General features: G+C 36.4%; 1 non-coding gene across 1 annotated transcript; it reads left to right on the top strand.

Moving 5' to 3' along the window:
- The first annotated feature begins 18,032 nt into the window (after nucleotides 1-18,032).
- On the top strand, nucleotides 18,033-18,140 carry LOC141569295 (U6 spliceosomal RNA). The gene has a single exon (XR_012492802.2). It is a non-coding gene; the product is annotated as a U6 spliceosomal RNA (small nuclear RNA).
- Nucleotides 18,141-18,358: the final 218 nt, after the last annotated feature.

The following is an 18,358-nucleotide window of genomic DNA, read 5'->3' as shown; positions in this document are numbered from 1 at the left end:
GATAACATTATTATATGTGTAGTATAAGAATTTTACAACAGTATATTGCCATTTCTCTCCTCTAAGCCTTTGTGCTAGTTTTGACATACTTCTTACATCTGTATATGTTATAAAACCTACAATATATTGTGATTGTTTCTGCTTAAACAGTTAATTGTCTCTTAAAGTTATTTAAATAATAGGAAAATTATCTTAACATATACCTATATTGTTTCCATTTTGGTTGCTTTTGGTATGTATTGAGGCTATCATCTGGATTCTTTTTTTTTAACTTTTTGCTTGAAACAACTTCTTCAACTTTTATTATAGAGCAGAACTTCTGGTAATTAATTCTTTCAGCTTTTTTATGTGTTAAATAGTTTTTATTTTGCATTCATTTTTGAAAGATACTTTCATTTTGTTATGAAATATAGGATTACAGTTTTTCTCTCTCAGTACTTTAAAGTACTTCTGGCTTGCATTGTTTTTAATGGATAATCTGCTGTCATCTTCATGACATACATTCTTCTGTATGTTGTGTGATTTTTCTATGACTGCTGAATTTTCTATTAGTTTTAAGCAATTAGGCATGATGTAGTTTTCTTCACATTTCTTGTGCTTGGGATTTGTTAAGATTCTTGGGTTGGTGGGTTTATAGTTTTCATAAGATTTGAAAAATTTTAGCTACTATTTCTTCATATATATATATATATATATATATATATATATATATATATATATGTATCTTTTTCCCTCCTATCTCTTATTTTCCTTGGTAACTCCAAATGTACATATTGGACCACTTGAAAATTTCCCACAATCCTCTGATGTTCTCTTTTCCAGTCTTTCTCTGTTTTTATTTAGTGTAGTTTTATTGCACTATATTTAAGTTCACTGATATTTTCTGCTATGTGTAATTTGCTTGCCATCAATTCCATCCTGTGATTTTTCCATCTCAAACATTGTGGTTTTTATCTTTAGAAGTTCAATTTAAGCCTTTAAAAAATATCTTCATGTCTCTACTTAACATGTTAACCTTTTTATCTAGTTTCTTAATCATATAGAAGAGAGTTAAAGCAATTGTTTTAATGTTCTTTTCTACTAGTTCAATCATCTCTTTCATTTCTGGGTCAGTTTTGATTGATTAATTTTTCATTATTATGGGTTGTATTTTTTCTGCTTCTTTGCATGCCTAATAATTTCTTAGTAGATTTCAAACATTGTGGTTCTTCTTGGGTGCTTGATAGTTTTGTTCTCTTGTCAATATTTTTGAGTTTTGTTCTAGGATGTATTTAAGTTAATTGGAATCAGTTTGACCTCATCAAGTTTCACTTTTAATCTCTGCTAAACAAGACTAAAAAAGCATTTACTTTGAGGCTGATATGTTTTGCACCACCATATAGGTGAAACCCTCTGAAATACTCTTCCCAGTACACTATTAATTATGAAGTTTTCCGCTACTGCTGGTGAGAACAGGCATTGTTCCCAGCCCTCTGGGAACATCATAAGTTCTTCATAATCCCTTTGGTTGCTTCTTTTCCAATCTCACATGGCTTCCTCACAGCATGTGCTGACCATACTCAGTTGAATACTTTAGAGGAATTCTTTGCAGATATCTGGAGTTCTCTTTTTGTGCAACTCTCTCCTTATTGGTACTCTGCCTTACTGAATTTACCTCTCTGGGCTCTCAACTCCATCTCCTTAATTTAAGGAGTGCTGGGCTCTGCTGGAGTTTCCCTCCTGAAACTCTCTAGGCAGTAAACTGGGACAATAATAGGGCTGATTTTGGGTTTTTTTTGTCATCACTCAGCACTCACTGTCCCTCGATACCTAATGTCTAGTGTCTTCAGGACCGTTATTTCACATATATGTCTTGATTTTTAGTTGTGTTAGGTGGGAGGTTATATCCAGTTCCTGTTACTTCTTCTTGGACCAGGTTTTATAATGTGACTGTTCTGGGACATTGATAGAAGTACAGGGCAGGAGACTACTCTGCCTAAAATGCACCATGTCAGGATCACGTAGCACGGTGTTACCTCTGCAGAAAACACTATTCCACATATTATTCACCCAGTTAACTCCTCTTCATCCTCTGAGTCTCAATCTACACATAATTTTGTTCAGAAGCCTGTCTTATGAGTATCTTTCCTTTTTCAAACTTTTCCTTTTAGATGATTTTGTGGTATTTTGTACTTCTCCTTTTGTGCTTATTCATAGCTATATTTCTTTTCTTTGTCTTTCTTCCCTGCAAGATTATAAGCTCTATGAGGTCAGAAACATAACTGTTTTATTCCCTGCTGGATAAAAGTAGGTGTTTAATAAATGTTTGACCAATAAATAGGAGAAGATAGAAGCAGTTATATGTGGCAGGGGCCTTGGTACCTGGTGGGTGACTGGTACTCAGAATAAACATTAATGGTTGCTGGTGTGAACCACTGTTGCGACCTGCACAACACAAGCTGTGGGAAGGCGAGGGAGGCGGTGAGGGTTAAACTATAATAAAGAGACAAAGACTCATATACAGTTAAATCACAGAGGACCAAGGGACTTGCAGCCTCAAGAGACTGGAGCCCCGAATCAGGTCATTGACAGTATTTATTGATTACAAACAATGAGTATCACATGATTAGAGGCAGGGTCTGTGAAACTCTTACACCACTTCAAAAAAATGATTTCAATACCCAATTATTTGTCCCGAAGCAGCCGAAGCATGTCGTCCCAAAATGACTAAGGTGCGGTATGCCCCATCCTGGGGGAGAGAGTCTCTCGCGGTGAAACTGTCCCATGAGCTGAGCAGAAAGAGCTTGATCTTAACGCTCTAGTGGGCCTCTCTCACAATAAGGTGAGAGGGAGTAGCAGGGGCCAGCAGCAGCTTCCCACAAGAACAAGAGGAAGGAGGGGCAAGGCTGCCTCCTATTATTTCTTATAGCAGCTCATTGGGGTCTCAACGGGGTCGCGTCTGCCTTGAGTTGTCCCTCCTGTGAGGAATCTTACTCGTCTTTGACCGCAGACCCTTCTCTTGAAGACAAGATGGAAATACTCAGGATACTATAAACTCAGCCCCAGAAAGGCACAATCCCACAACTTCTTCTTTCTTTAGGGAAAGATTGGGGGGGGACAGATGGCTAGGCTGCTGTGTGACCACAAACCACATGGTAGTTGACTAAAGTTACTGACTGGATTTACCTATAAGCATATCTGGGATATGTCCTAAAAAATTCCAGAAGTACTTCAGGGTTGGGGACAGGGAAAGATTCTATAGGAATGAGTTTCTTCGTGGATAAATTGGTGGGGCAGGGAGAGTAAGTACAATCTAGTTATTATTATTGTGATTTTATGTCTTTATAGTGTTTGAGGGCATACTATATATATACTACCATAATATATATCTTTATATAATAGTATATAATTATTATAATATAAATCATGTATCATAATATATGATGTTATATAGGATAAATATGTACTTTTACTTGTAACTTTTTTTATTCCTCAGGATATAGCTTTATGAAGTCAGGTACTTGGTTTGTCGTGTTCTTTGCTCCATCCCAGATTCTAGAGAAATCTTTTTCACATCATGGGTACTCAATAAATATTGGTTAAATACATGAATAAGATGTCTTTATACTACTTTATTTTAATTCTAATTAAGTAGTATGCTGAACTACATTTTTTTCTTTTTTGTTTAGTGTTAAAAACATAACTAAGTGGAACTCAAACAACATTCTCCCTTCATTTTATCATGCCTATAGGGCGTCTGGCTACTGAGATTAAAATGGCTTAACTAGGGCTCCAATGTTCACCTGGTGGCAGCTTAACTTAATCTCAGTCCAATTACCTCTGAGGAAATTAACAGCTTTCCAAGAGCCGAGCTTGACAACTCAAATGTGTGGAAGCCCCAGGGTACCTATGTGTCCACACTGCGCCTGGCTCAGGAGACAAGAGCAGCACCACATTAAGCAGTGGAGACATCACTAAGGTTGTGATTAAGCTGCCTTGCAGGGCAAAAAAAAAAAAAAAAAAAAAAAAATCTGCTGAGAGAAGGCCAACGTACTGCCAAAAACATCATTACTTCGTAACTTATTACAAATTTCTGGTGATTTTTCTTCCAAAAAAAAAAAAAAAAGTAATAGGAAATGTTACTCCCTCAACATGAAGGGTGGCAGGATGAAGAGTAAGTAGATGTGGGGACAGAGTCCCAGAGAGCAGTTTCTCAGCTCTCGGCCTCATGTGGAAAGCTGCTGGCTTGGGTGGTAGATGGCCATCAACTGTAACCGGTTGGCCATCAGCTGTGACCAGTTAGCCATTGGCCACTGATATAACTGCCATGGCTAGGGTGGTGGGTTGGTTGGCAGAGAAGCTGACGGCGAGTTGCATATTGTGTGACTCCTACTTCCTGTGTCTCCAACCCAGCTGACAGTGAGAAATAGTGGTATGCACCACCTATCCATGGCTCCATTGGTGTTCCTTTTTGGCCTCACCATGTCCTGCGTTCTTGTGTGGGGAGCGGGACCAGAGACCCTGCATGACAGTAGGATTGCAGGATTGCAGGTTGTAGAAGCAGTAACTGAACACGGGTTTATGTACACCTAAGAGGTAGAGTTTTGGGGGCACCCAGGATCAAGTACGCATTAAGGTGCTCAGTAGGGAGAATTGAGCACTGACCCTAAGATCAGAGATATGGCCAAGAAGGAAACCTGAAGATCAGTAGTTTGGGAAAGCATATGTGGTACTTATGATGAGGGTAGAGTGAATAATTTCCTGGGTGATCTGACTTAAATCAATAGAATGGCATCTTTCTCCAGAGCTGCTTTTAATGAAAAGCTAAGCACATGCCAGCTCTTGCTGCCTGGGTGTGCATACCACCTGGCCCCTCACTCCATGGCTATCTTGGCTAATGATAACAAAGTGAGTTCCAGATGGGAAAGGCTTGACTCTGTCTGGGTACTGGATTTGATGTGTCTATTAGGACAAAGCAAAAAAATCAAATACCAGTGCCATTCTCTATCCATTGTTGCTGTCAGTGTCAATGCATGAAGCCGAAATCACTCTGGGTATCTTAAGCAGAAAGGGACTTACTATGGAAACTTAGGTGCTTCACAATAATTGGAATTGCCGTAGGAATGGAGTCAAGAGTTGACATTATTGAGCTCAAGGACATAACACTAGAGCTGCAATCCAGGGATTAGAAAGCCACAGTGTTTGCAACAAATGCCTCTGGACTCCCATGAAGCTGGGGACTGGACTCTGAAATGCCACATCTTGCTGCCTCTACTGTATCTTGATTCTCATATGTTCAGAAACTTACCCGGTGTAAACAACAATAGAAAGATTATTTGCTTGGTGAACAGCCTCTGCTCAGTTTCATCTTATTAGTATCATTCAAGGGGATCTAATTGGTAGAAACTAAATTGGACGCAGAATCTGAGAGACTGGGGAAAATGGCATTTTGTTTTAGTTTTTAGTATCCGTTTCTCTCTAGCAAGGCCAGGACCAGGGTGAAGCAACAGAGGTACATAGGACATAAAATTTACAGAGGTACTCACTCTTAGGAGTCAGACAGGTATAGGCGTCCACCTCACAGGAGTATTGTGATAATTAAATCAGATAAATTTTATACAGAATTTAGTATAGTTTTAATACATAGTGAGTGCTCACTAACTGCTAGATCAATAATTTTTAGCTGTAGAGAGTAAAGGAAAATTACATAACTTTATTCCTATGAATTTTCTTTAAAGGATCCCCTTTTTCAGTGACTCTCTAGCTTTATATAGGCTTTTGAGGCTGATGGTCATGGAGCCAAGAAGGAAACCTGAAGATCAGTAATTTGGGAAAGAATGTGTGACACTGGATTTTTAGCAAGTCCAGCTGTTTGTGTGCAGCACCTCCCTAGACTATATGGGCCTCTATTACTTTTATTTTAAGATTTGAGCCTTTAACAACAAGGAAAGATATTTTAACATCTTGTTATACCTGACTATTCTTCCACACATAATAACATCTGTTTAAGATTCTACCCAGGAATGCCATCATTTTTTACTTAATGATTGTTTGAAATACAGAAATCCATGGGAATGACAACACTAAGCTATGACCATTGATATCTTACAGAAATATAGAAAATATTTTTCTATGGGGAAGTAATGGGAAAAACATTAGGACACTGGCCTTTGAGGATGACAGAAAAGAGAAGAGGGGAGAAGAGACTTAAAATTAAAAGTTGGGTGGGTCAATAACTCTCAGGGTCTAATCATGAATATGTCTCTAGAAAAATCACTTTATCTTTTTGAGTTTCATTTATGTATCCATTAAATGATGATTAGAATAGAATGTGATTTTCAAACTATTGTAAAAGTGAAAACATTTTGACAGCCCCCCGCCACCCCCACTCCCAAAAAAACCCCAAACTAAAGGGAACATCTACCTCACATCACACACAAAAATTTATTTCAGGTAAATTTTAGGTCTAAATGCAAAAGGTGAAATAATAGGTTTTGAGAAGATAACGTAGGAGAATATCTTTATCTTTGGGATAGGCAAAACTTTCTTCAAAGGGCACAAAATAATTTACGTTAGAGAAAACAATTGACAAGTTGGACTACAGTAAAATTAGGAACTTCTGGTCATCAAAAGCCACTAGCAAGAGACTGAAAAGGTAAGCCACAGAGCAGAAAATAGATAAAATGGACAGTGATCAACAAAGAGCTCATATCTGGAATCTAAAACTAGTCTAAATAAAACTCCTACAAATCAATACGAAAGAACCAGTTGTCCAATAGCAACTTGGGTGACAGTTCTGACCAGGTATATAACAAATGGACATAAAACAAATGAAAAGAAGCTTCAACTTCATAAATCATTAGAGAAATGCAAGTTAAAATCATAATGAGATATCAATATATCACTACCAGACTTCCTAAAATTAAAAAGACTGATAATAAATGCTAAGGGTTGGGTGTAGAGCAATGGAAATTCTCACACATTGCTGGAGGATTTATAAATTTATACAACCACTTCCCCTCCCCCCAGAAATTAATTAATTAATTTTGTTTTCCAGCTTTATTAAGATACCACATATAACATTGTATAGGTTTAATGTGCACATGTGATCATTTGATATGAATATGTAGTAAAATAATTACTCCAAAAAGGTTAGTTAACATCTCCATCAGCTCTCATAATTACCATTTTGTGTAACTGTGGTGAGATACTTAGGATTTACTTTCTTAGCAACTTTCAAATATATAATACAATATTGTTAACTATAGTTATCCTGCTGTACATTAGACCCCAGAATATAATTATCTTATAACTTGAATTTGTATCTTTTGACAAAAATCTTCCCATTTCCTGCATCCCTCATACCCCAACAACCACCATTTTATTTTGTTTCTATTTGTTCAGCTTTTTTAGATTTCACATATACGTGAGATAATACAATATTTATCTTTTTGTGTCTGACTTATTTCACTTAGCATAATGCCCTCAAGGTCCATCCATGTTGTCACAAAAGTCAGGATTTTCTTCGTTTTTATGGCTGAATAATATTTCATTATTTATGTATATATACATATAACATATATATAATATTTTCTTTATCCGTTCATCTGTAGCTGGATACTTAGATTATTTCCATGTCTTGGCTATTGAGAATAATGCTTGATAAACATGGAGGTGCAGATGTCTCTTTGAGATAATGATTTCATTTCCTTCAAATATATATCCAGAAGTGGGATTTCTGGATCACATGGTATTTGATTTTTTGAGGAACTTTCATACTGTTTCCCATATGTGTTGCATGTTTTCCACATGTGTAGGTTAACTTACATCACACCAACAGTGCATGAGGATTCCCTCTTCTCTACGTCTCACCAGCATTTGTTATATCTTGTTTTCTGATAATAGCTATTCTAAAAGATGTGGGGTGATATCTTATTGTGGTTTTGCATTTCCCTGATGATTAGTGATGTTGAGCATCTTTTCAGGTACCTATTCGCCATTTTATGTCTTCTTTGGAAAAATATCTATTCTGGTCCTCTGCCTATCTAAAAATCAGATTATTTCTGTCTTTGCTATTGATTTATTTGAGTTTTTTAATAGATTTTGGATATTAACCCTTTATCAGGTACATGATTTGCAAGTATTTCTTTCCCATTCTGTTGGTTGCCTTTTCATTTTGTTGTTTTTTTACTTGTGAAGAAGATTTTTAGTTTGGTGTAGTTTCACTTGTTTATTTTTGCTTTTGTTGCTTATACTTTTGGTGTCATACCCTCCCCCTCACCGCACCACAAATTGTTGCGAACACCAAAATCAAGGAGTTTTTCCTTATTTTATTTTTCTAAGAGTGTTATGGTTTCAGGTCTTACATTTAAATCTTTAATACATTCTGAATTAATTTGTGAGTGGTTTAAGATGGGGTCCAATTTCATTCTTTGCATATCCAGTTTTTCCAGTACCATTTATCAAAGAGACTATTCTTTCCCCATTGAGTATTCTTGGCTTCCTTGTCAAATATTAGTTCACCATATATGTGTAGGTTAATTTTTGGGCTCTTGATTCTGTTCCATTGGTATGTGCAAAAAGAAAGCAGGAAAAAACACAAATACATGGAGATTAAGCAACATACTTTTAAAGAACGACTGGGTCAAAGAAAAAATTAGAGGAGAGATAAAAAGATACATAGAAACAAATGACAATGAAAATATATCCTACCAAAATTTTGGGGATGCAGCGACAGCAGTTTTAAGAGGGAAATTTATATCATTACAGGCCTATCTCAAGAAACAAGAAAAATCCCAAATAAATAACCTCATGTTACACCTTAAAGAACTAGAAAAAGAACAAGTGAAACCCAAGGTCAGCAGAAGAAAGGAAATAACAAAAATCAGAGCAGAACTAAATGAAATAGAGAACAAAAAGACAATAGAAAAAATTAATGTGACAAAGAGCTGGTTCTTTGAAAAGATTAACAAAATTGACAAACCCTTGGCTAGACTCACTAAGATAAAAAGGAGAGAAGACACTAATTAACAAAATCAGAAACGAAAAAGGGGAAGTTATCACGGACACCACAGAAATACAAAGGATCATCCAAAAATACTATGAAGGACTATATGCCACCAAATTCAATAACCTAGAAGAAATGGACAAGTTCTTAGAAACATATAGCCTTCCTAATCTGAACCATGAAGATTTGGAAAATCTAAAGAGACCGATCACCAGTAACGAAATTGAATCAGTCATCCAAAACCTTCCCAAAAGCAAAAGTCCAGGACCAGATGGCTTGGCTTCACTAGTGAATTCTATCAAACCTTCAAAGAGGATCTAATACCAATCCTGCTCAAACTCTTCCAAAAAATTGAAGAAGAGACAGTACTCCCTAACTCATTTTATGAGGCCAACATTACCCTGATACCGAAACCTGCTAAGGATAACACAAAAAAAGAAAACTACAGACCAATATCTATGAAGAATACAGATGCAAAAATCCTAAACAAAATTCTAGCAAATTGAATGCAGCAATATACTGAAAAGATTATTCATCATAACCAAGTGGGGTTTATCCCAGTGGCACAAGGATGGTTCAACATCTGCAAATCCTTCATTGTGATACATCACATAAACAAAATAAAGGACAAAAATCATATGATTATATCAATTGATGCAGAAAAAACACTTGACAATACACAACATCCATTTATGATTAAAACACTTAATAAAATAGGTATAGAAGGAAAATACCTTAGCATAATAAAGGCCATATATGACAAAACCTCAGCTAATCTCATAATTAATGGAGAAAAACTGAAGCCCTTTGCTCTACATTCAGGAACACGACAGGGCTGTCCCCTGTCACCTCTGCTTTTCAACATAGTGTTGGAAGTCCTCACCAGTACAATCAGGCAAGACAAAGTAATAAAAGGCATCCAAATTGGGAATGAAGAAGTTAAATTGTCACTCTTTACAGATGATATGATGCTATACATAGAAATGCCTAAAGACTCCTCCTAAAAGCTATTAGAAACAATCAACGAATACAGTAAAGTAGCTGGCTACAAAATCAACGTACAAATTCCATTGCATTCCTTTATACTAACAGTGAAATCTCAGAAAAAGAAATAAAAAACATAATTCCTTTCGCAATTGCAGTACAAAGAATAAAATACCTAGGAATAAACTTAACAAAGGATGTGAAAGACCTATATGCTGAAAAGTATAAGACATTTTTGAAAGAAATTGAAGAAGACACAAAGAAATGGAAAGACATTCCATGCTCCTGGATTGGAAGAATCAACATAGTTAAAATGGCCATATTACTCAAAGCAATATACAGATTTAATGCAATCCTCATCAAAATCCCAATGGCATTTTTTTAAAAAATGGAACAAAAAATCATCAGATTTGTTTGGAACCACAAAAGACCCCGAATAGCCAAAGCAATCTTAAGAAAAAAGAACAATGCTGGAGGTGTCACACTCCCTGACTTTAGCTTGTACTACAGGGCTACAATAATCAAAACAGCATGGTATTGGCAGAAAAACAGACACACAGACCAATGGAATAGAATTGAGAACCCAGAAATAAAACCACATAAATATGGACAGATAATTTTTGACAAAGAAGCAAAAAACATACAATGGAGAAAAGATAGCTTCTTCAATCAATGGTGCTGGCAGAATTGGAAAGCCACGTGCAAAAGAATGAAACTGGACTGCTATCTGTCACCATGTACCAAAATTAATTCAAAATGGATCAAAGACTTAAGCATAAGACCTGAAACAATAAACTGCATAGAAGAAAACATAGGTACTAAACTTATGGACCTTGGGTTCAAAGAGCATTTCATGAATTTGATCCCAAAGGCAAGGGAAGTAAAAGCTAAAATAAATGAATGGGACTATATGAAACTTAAAAGCTTCTGCACAGCAAAAGAAACCATCGACAAAATACAGAGGCAACCAACTGAATGGGAGAAGATTTTTGCAAACAGTGCCTCTGATAAGGGGATAATATCCAAAATACACAAGGAACTCATACAACCCAATAACAAAAAGACAAACAACACAATTGAAAAATGGTCAGAGGAGCTGAAGAGACATTTCTCCAAAGAGGACATACAAATGGCAAATAGACATATGAAAAAATGCACAACATCACTAATCATCAGAGAAATACAAATAAAAACCACAATGAGATATCAGCTCATACCAGTTAGAATGGCTGTCATCAACAAGACAAATAGTAACAAGTGTTGGGAGGCTGTGGAGAAAAAGGAACCCTCAGACACTGTTGGTGGGAATGCAGACTGGTGTAGCCGCTATGGAAGGCATTGTGGAGGTTCCTCAAAAAATTACAAATGGAATTACCGTATGACTCAGCAATGCCTCTCCTGGGTATCTAACCCAAAAATCTGAAAACATTTAGAGATAAAGACACGTGTGCTCCAATGTTCATTGCAGCTTTGTTTACAGTGGCCAAGACATGGAAACAACCAAAATGTCCTTTGATAGATGAATGGATAAAGAAGTTGTGGTATATATACACAATGGAATACTATTCGGTGGTAAGAAAAGATGAAATAGGACCATTTGTGACAACATGGATGGATCTTGAGAGTATGATGCTAAGCGAAATAAGTCAGACAGAAAAAGCAGAGAACCATATGATTTCACTGATATGTGGTATATAAACCAAAAACAACAAAAGAAAAGACAAACAAATGAGAAACAAAAACTCATAGACACAGACAATAGTTTAGTGTTTATCAGAGGGTAAAGGGGGTGGGGGTGGGAGATGAGGGTAAAGGAGATCAAATATATGGTGATGGAATGAGAACTGACTCTGGGTGGTGAACACACAGTGTGATTTATGGATGATTTAATACAGAAGTGTACACCTGAAATCTGTGTACCTTTACTAACAATTGTCACCCCAATAAACTATAATTAAAAAAAATAATTTTGTATGTTGAAATTTAACAATACTTATGAGGTTCAATTACAATAAGGCTATTTGAATTACTAGAAATCAGCACTTATGCATGACATTTGCAGTAGGTCACCCACTGACCTATTTTCTCCTCTACCAACACATCCGTGAATTGCAAAGGTAAGTATATATATATATATATATATATATATATATATATATATATATATATATGTATGTATGTATATGTGTATATATATATATATATATTTTATTTAAAGCAGCTCACCTTGTAGTTTCAGGATGGTGGGAATACTTTTTTTTTTTTTTTAATTTTTCTTGTTTTGGGGAACAGCATGTTTTTTCCAGGGCCCATCAGCTCCAAGTCAAGTCGTTGTATCTCAATCTAGTTGTGGAGAGTGCAGCTCAGCTCCAATTCCAGTCACTGTTTTCAATCTTAGTTGCAGGGGGTGTAGCCCACTATCCCACGTGGTAATTGAACTGGCAACATTGTTGTTAAGAGCTCCCGCTCTAACCAACTGAGCCATCTGGCCTTCCCCAGGGAATACTTTCAAGTAAGGTCTGCACAAATCTAGCTAGTATCATTCTGTAAGTTAATGTATTTTCTTGTCTCCAATGCACTAATAAATGACTATATATTTAAATTTAAATCAACTATGTAAGGTACCCAGTACCCCCAAACGTGGTGAGTCACAATTTTGGAACCCCTGGACTGTTTGTTTCATCCTGTTGTAACATTCTGCCTGATTGACTATAATATGGTGGCTGGATATGTAAGTCATTCTCTGGAAGTATGCTGTCTCCCTGTTTCTGAGGGTTAGCCTGCCAAGAAGGCAACCAAACGTTTAGTAACCTCTGGGCGAAATTTCCTATTTTCTTTTGCGTATTGAAGTCCCTGGCAGATGTTTGCTTCTTTTATAAACTGTCTGTCAGTCCCTCCTGAAGTAGGGTGGTGATTGAGGTGGCTGCGGAATAAGTGAATTTATTCTGTGGAGGGAAGGTGGAAAGCATAGCCTCTTGCTGTTTCATGTCCGTCTTTGCGCCGGCTGTCTGGAAAAACAGTAACAAGAATGTCTCCACAGACTTCATGAAATTCAAAAGACTGAGTGAAATTGCTGAATTTTGTTTGCAAAGTAAGGTTTTTCACTTTTTATCTTACTTGAACCCGATTTGACATGAATTTGACACAATACCCATGTCCTCCTTCCTGAAACATTCTTGGCCTCTGTAACACCACAACCTTTCTTTGTTCCTTTTACTCCTCTGGCTCTCAGAATTCTTTGCTGATTCCTCTGCTTTTCTCTAACCTTGAAATATTAAAATTCCTTTAAGCTCTGTCATAAGCCTCTTCTTGTCTCACTCTGCATACTCTCTCCCTAGCTGGTATCATCCATTTCCATGGTTTTAAATATCATATATGTCAACAATGCTAAGTTCTATATCCAAGGCCACCATCTTGTTCTGAGCATCCAAGGAAACTGAGACTGTTAAAGGAATATGAGGTCACAAAAATCAGCCAGCATCTGAGTTACATAGGATTAAAAAAGGAGATGCACAATATGATACTTCTTCTAGAGGAATAAATTAAAGGAATAGAGCAAGCAAAATTTAAAATAAGTATAGAAAGTGTTTTCAAAGAAATAAAGATATTAGAAATATGAAGCAGAATGAGCAGTTATTAAGAAAACGTAGAGTGACATCGGTGCTTGTCTCTCTGGAAGACTTGGAGAGGAGGCCGAAGAATCTCCTTCAATGTAGAGAGGACCTATGTGAAGCCCCAAGAAAGTAGAGCAATCTCATTTAATAAGATCACCGTGAAAACAAAGGCCACAGATAGTGTGAAAAGCAGACCAAAATTGGGGAAGGCCCTGCACACTATAAGTGGGCTGATAGTCGCATAGTCAAAATCTCCTCTCTCCCTGCCACTGCCTCCTTTCCTGAATAAGACGGGTTAGAGTGAGTCTTCTGAAGTTTGCACTCTGAAGGGCAAGTGAGGACAAGAGAACCAGCAATAAGCAGAAGGAAAGAGGATGAGACAGACAGGGCAAGAGTGAGTATCCTACCTGGAAAGTATGTATGGTGATGATAAAAATAATACTTGAATTTGACAGACTATTTTCCTGATTGAGACTGAGATTTTAATAAGTGGATGAGATGATAAAAATCGTTAGATTGGACTAAAATTTAAATAGGAATAGAATGGAGAGGAAATGATATGTGTGCTCTAGGCAGATTGAATGTTCAAGATCAAGGAATTTTGAGAATAAAACATATTTCATGTTATACTTAACTGAATTGTGAACATTGAATTCACCAAGCAATTATTTATTGACCACCAGGTATGTATAAACTATTCCCTAGGTATTAAAGATAGAACCGTATATAATTTTGATAAAAAATATCTAACCTCGTGGAACTTACTTTTGAGTGATAATCAAACCAGTTATGTATGTTTCATACTGAGGAGCGTCCAAGCCAGACAGCCTGTGTGTCAGTCTGTAGAGCAACACCGTACAGAACTCCTTGCAAGGTTGGAAATGTTCTATACCTGTGCTGTCCAGTAGCCACCTGTGGCTAGTATGACTGAGGAACTCAAATTTAAATTTTATTTCATTTTAACTCATTTAAATTTAAATAGCCGCTTGTGTCTCTAGTGGCTGTAGTATTGGACAGAGAAGCTCTAGGGTTTTAGTGAAACTGTACAATCAACTTTTATTTAAAGCCCTCTTGCTACTTAGGACTCAGAAGCCAGTTGACATGACTATTCCATGGACACTTGAAAAATAAGGCATGTCCTCTTTTTTCAGAATAAAAAGTTTAATAAATATCAATTCTAGATACCCTATTATTTATATTATTTAGTGCATTGATATTGTTACTGAGTATATTCAACCAATTGATCTGACATGGATTGAGAGGGGTGAACTAAAACTTCCTTCATTTATGTCCTTCTGTCAATGTCTTCGCTTCCAGAATTCAGTAACTTTGCTGTCAGTTGGACACTACCTTTTCTGTACTTGTTGCTTACTTGAAAATGAGGGTTTCAGGAAAATGTCTCAATTACCATTTTACACTTATTATGAGACATAATATTTGTCTTAACCTCATCACTAACCACTGCATGGTTTTGGAACTTCAAGGACTTTCTAGCTTTGCTCGAGTATGAGGTCCCATAAACAGCAGTAGTTTCTTGAAGAGAAAAACACAGCAGGTATCTAGACTTTATTATCTTCTAAGTAAATGGGAGAGGGTCATGTACAATTGGAAATGAATATCTGATAGACTTGTTCAGTAGCTTGATAGTGTCAGGCCAGCATCTCTTGACCTTTATTTTATATTTGTCACTTCATGGTTAGTAGATGGCTGCTGGAGATCCAGACATCATGTCAACATTCAAAGAAGGAAGGTATGGGAACAGGGGAAGGATCTTGTGAGTCCATTCCTTTTCCCAAGAAAGCATAATCTTTTCCAGAAATGTCCTGCATATATGTCATTAGCCATCAATGTGTCCATCATATGGACACTGTGAGCTTTCAGGGAGGATGCAGAAGCAAACATTTAACCTGACATAGTGACATCCCCCCCAAAATCAAAGTTCAGCAAAGAAGAAGGGGGAAATATATAATGAACAAGTGACTGGCGCTATCTAACATGGTAGAGATCCAACTTATTTTTCTTTATATAGTGAACCAGTTTCCCAGAAGAGAAAAAGCAATTACTGATTTTACACAACAATCTTTAAATCACAACTCTTCTAGTTTGTGGGGTTGGAATGAAACAAATGCTAGCAATAGACCTATGCCATCCTCAGAATCACTTTTTTATTACAATGAATAGTGCTAAAGGGTTGAGCTCATTTCAGAACCTGGATGCTTTCTACCCTAATAGGAGTATTGTCTCAGGAGTCTCCTCAGCTACGCATGCAAATAGATTTCTGTAAAATCCTAACATCAAGTTGACATATATGCCTCAACATGGTTGAACCCCTGTGGAAATTATTCAGGTGAAGAGTAGGGCAGAGGGAATGGCACTAAACAAATGTGGGAAATAGTAAAGAAATAAAAATTCAGTATAAGTATAGTAACCTATAGCTAGATTGGCTAGAGAGGTAGGAAGGGACCATGGCATGCATACTTGTAGGTTAATGGTAAGGATCAAAGACGCTATTTTAAGTGCAATAAGAAGCTGTTCACGTATTTAGTTCAAATGGAGTGCATGCTTAGTTTACAAACTTCACTAGTGCAGTCATCCATGGGAAAAACAATTTAAATGTGTTCAAATATTTTTGTAAAGTTGAGTAAGTAATTTGTCAATTTCAATGTATTCAATGAATTACTTTGGTGGGTACCTCCAGTACTTCATACATCTAAGTAGGAAAATGCAGCTGTGTATATCCAAGGGTGCTTTCAGTAGACTTCTCTCTCTCTTCCAACCGCACAGACATGCAGAGTTCTCTGGCAAGTAAAGGTCCCTTTCGTGGGTTCTAGTTTCTCTTTTGTACTCTTATGCCATTATACATGAGCTTCATTACTGTGTGCTACCCAAATAACTGGACCTATCATGTCTGTTAAAGAAACCATTGGACATTCAGACTCTCGGAATTGATTACTTTTGATTTACTTTTAAAAGAAAATGTTTGACTCCTTATATTGGTAGTAAGATGGAGAGGGCAAGAGTGGATGGGGAGATAAGCCCGGAGTTACTTCAGTCGTCTAGGTAAGACATCATGGATGCTCGGGTTAGATTGGTGCTAATGGATACAAAGAGCTATGGATGGCTTGAGACATATTCTGGAGGTAAAATAGAATTAATAATGAATTCAGTTCAGGGTGGCATAAAGAGGGAATAATCAAGTATAATTTCCATAGTCGTTGGTAAAATAGTACTGGCAGAGTACTGATTACATATTAGTAATATCTATTGCATGAATGAGAAAAAGCAGGGTGCAATAGTCACACCATGTACAATGCTTTACAGTTTTAAAATATTTAAACCTCACATCTTATGATTTTGGTAGAGCAGAGTTTATTATTTTACCTTTTTTACTGATGTGGAAACTGAGGCTCACTCTCTCCTAGGAGACTGGTGAGAGACAAAGATGTGATGTGGGCAAGAGAGAGGACATAGGCAAAGAGGTCAAATTAATCTGAAAGAAGGGGAGGTTAGAAGAAGGTGAGAACAGTGTGGGCACAGCGGAGGGAAGCCAGTGTCATTGGGGTGCGAGGGACATATGGAGGCGGCACCATGAGCTTTGAGCAGTGTGGCTGTGGGTGATGAATTGGATCTCCTTTTGATGTGCTTTAAGAGATGTAAGGAAAATACTTTGTTTTTGGTGGGGGAATTACTTTTGACTGTTGGGGTATTTCTGTTTCTATGCAGTTCCAGGCAGAGATTAAATTAAATAAGATTTTAACTTTAATGTTGTCCAGCTAATATAGTTACCTTGAAAATGGATATGACATGTACATTGAATAAAGGCTGATTTGGAAAGCCAAGTATGGTTTGGGGGCAGTGAGAAAATGGATTTGACTAGTTTTACGTTGGCCTTTGTGAAAGGCAAGGTTGGATAGGTCCATTGAATATGGATTGTGGAAATCCTGAAAAAAAAAAAAAATGAATTGAAATTGTTACTAGCCAGATTTGTTATAAACTATCTCTCCCACTAAAAGAAATTTCAGAAAACATAGAAAATGATTAAGATGATAAAAAAATTCATAGTTTATCATTTAAAAACTTTCATTTTAGGATATTTCTTTTAACCTTGTGTATGGGTGCATGTATATATGTGTGTAAAAACTTCATAATATGATTCATATTTTAAATGATATGATACATAACATTTTATAACCTATTTAAAGTGCTCTATGAACACTTTGATATTAAATAATCTTCACAAAATAATTTTTGATGATAGTTCATTATATGGGTGTGCTATGAATTATTTAAGCATTTCATTTTAGACTTTAGCTATTCTCTCATTCCCCTAAAGGATCTTATTATTTGCTATTCTTTTTGCCATTATAAATTCAGTGTCATTAACTTCATATACTAAATCTGTAACTGATAAACTTTCCAAAATTAGTGATCAAAAATAGTGAGCAGTTGTGTTCGCTTCAGCAGCTCATATATTAAAATTGGAATAATATAAGGGAAGATTAGCATGGCCCCTGTACAAGGATGACATGCTAATTCGTGAAGTGTTCCATATTTTTGGTTGTTAACTATACGTAGACTTATTGCAGTGATCGTTTCACAACATATACAAATATCAAATTATGTTGTATATCTGAAACTAGTATAATGTTGTATGTCAATTGACCTCAATTAAAAAATGTAATGGACACTTTTAGAACTCTCGGTAAATATTGCCAAATGGCCTTCTAGGTTTGAATCCCTTTATATACCTTTTAACAAATGATTGGATTTCCTG

Source organism: Rhinolophus sinicus, chromosome 9 (genome assembly GCF_057876585.1).
Source record: "Rhinolophus sinicus isolate RSI-liver-muscle chromosome 9, RSI-T2T, whole genome shotgun sequence".
NCBI classification, from domain to species: Eukaryota; Metazoa; Chordata; class Mammalia; order Chiroptera; family Rhinolophidae; genus Rhinolophus; species Rhinolophus sinicus.
This window is presented reverse-complemented; position numbering and strand designations above follow the sequence as displayed.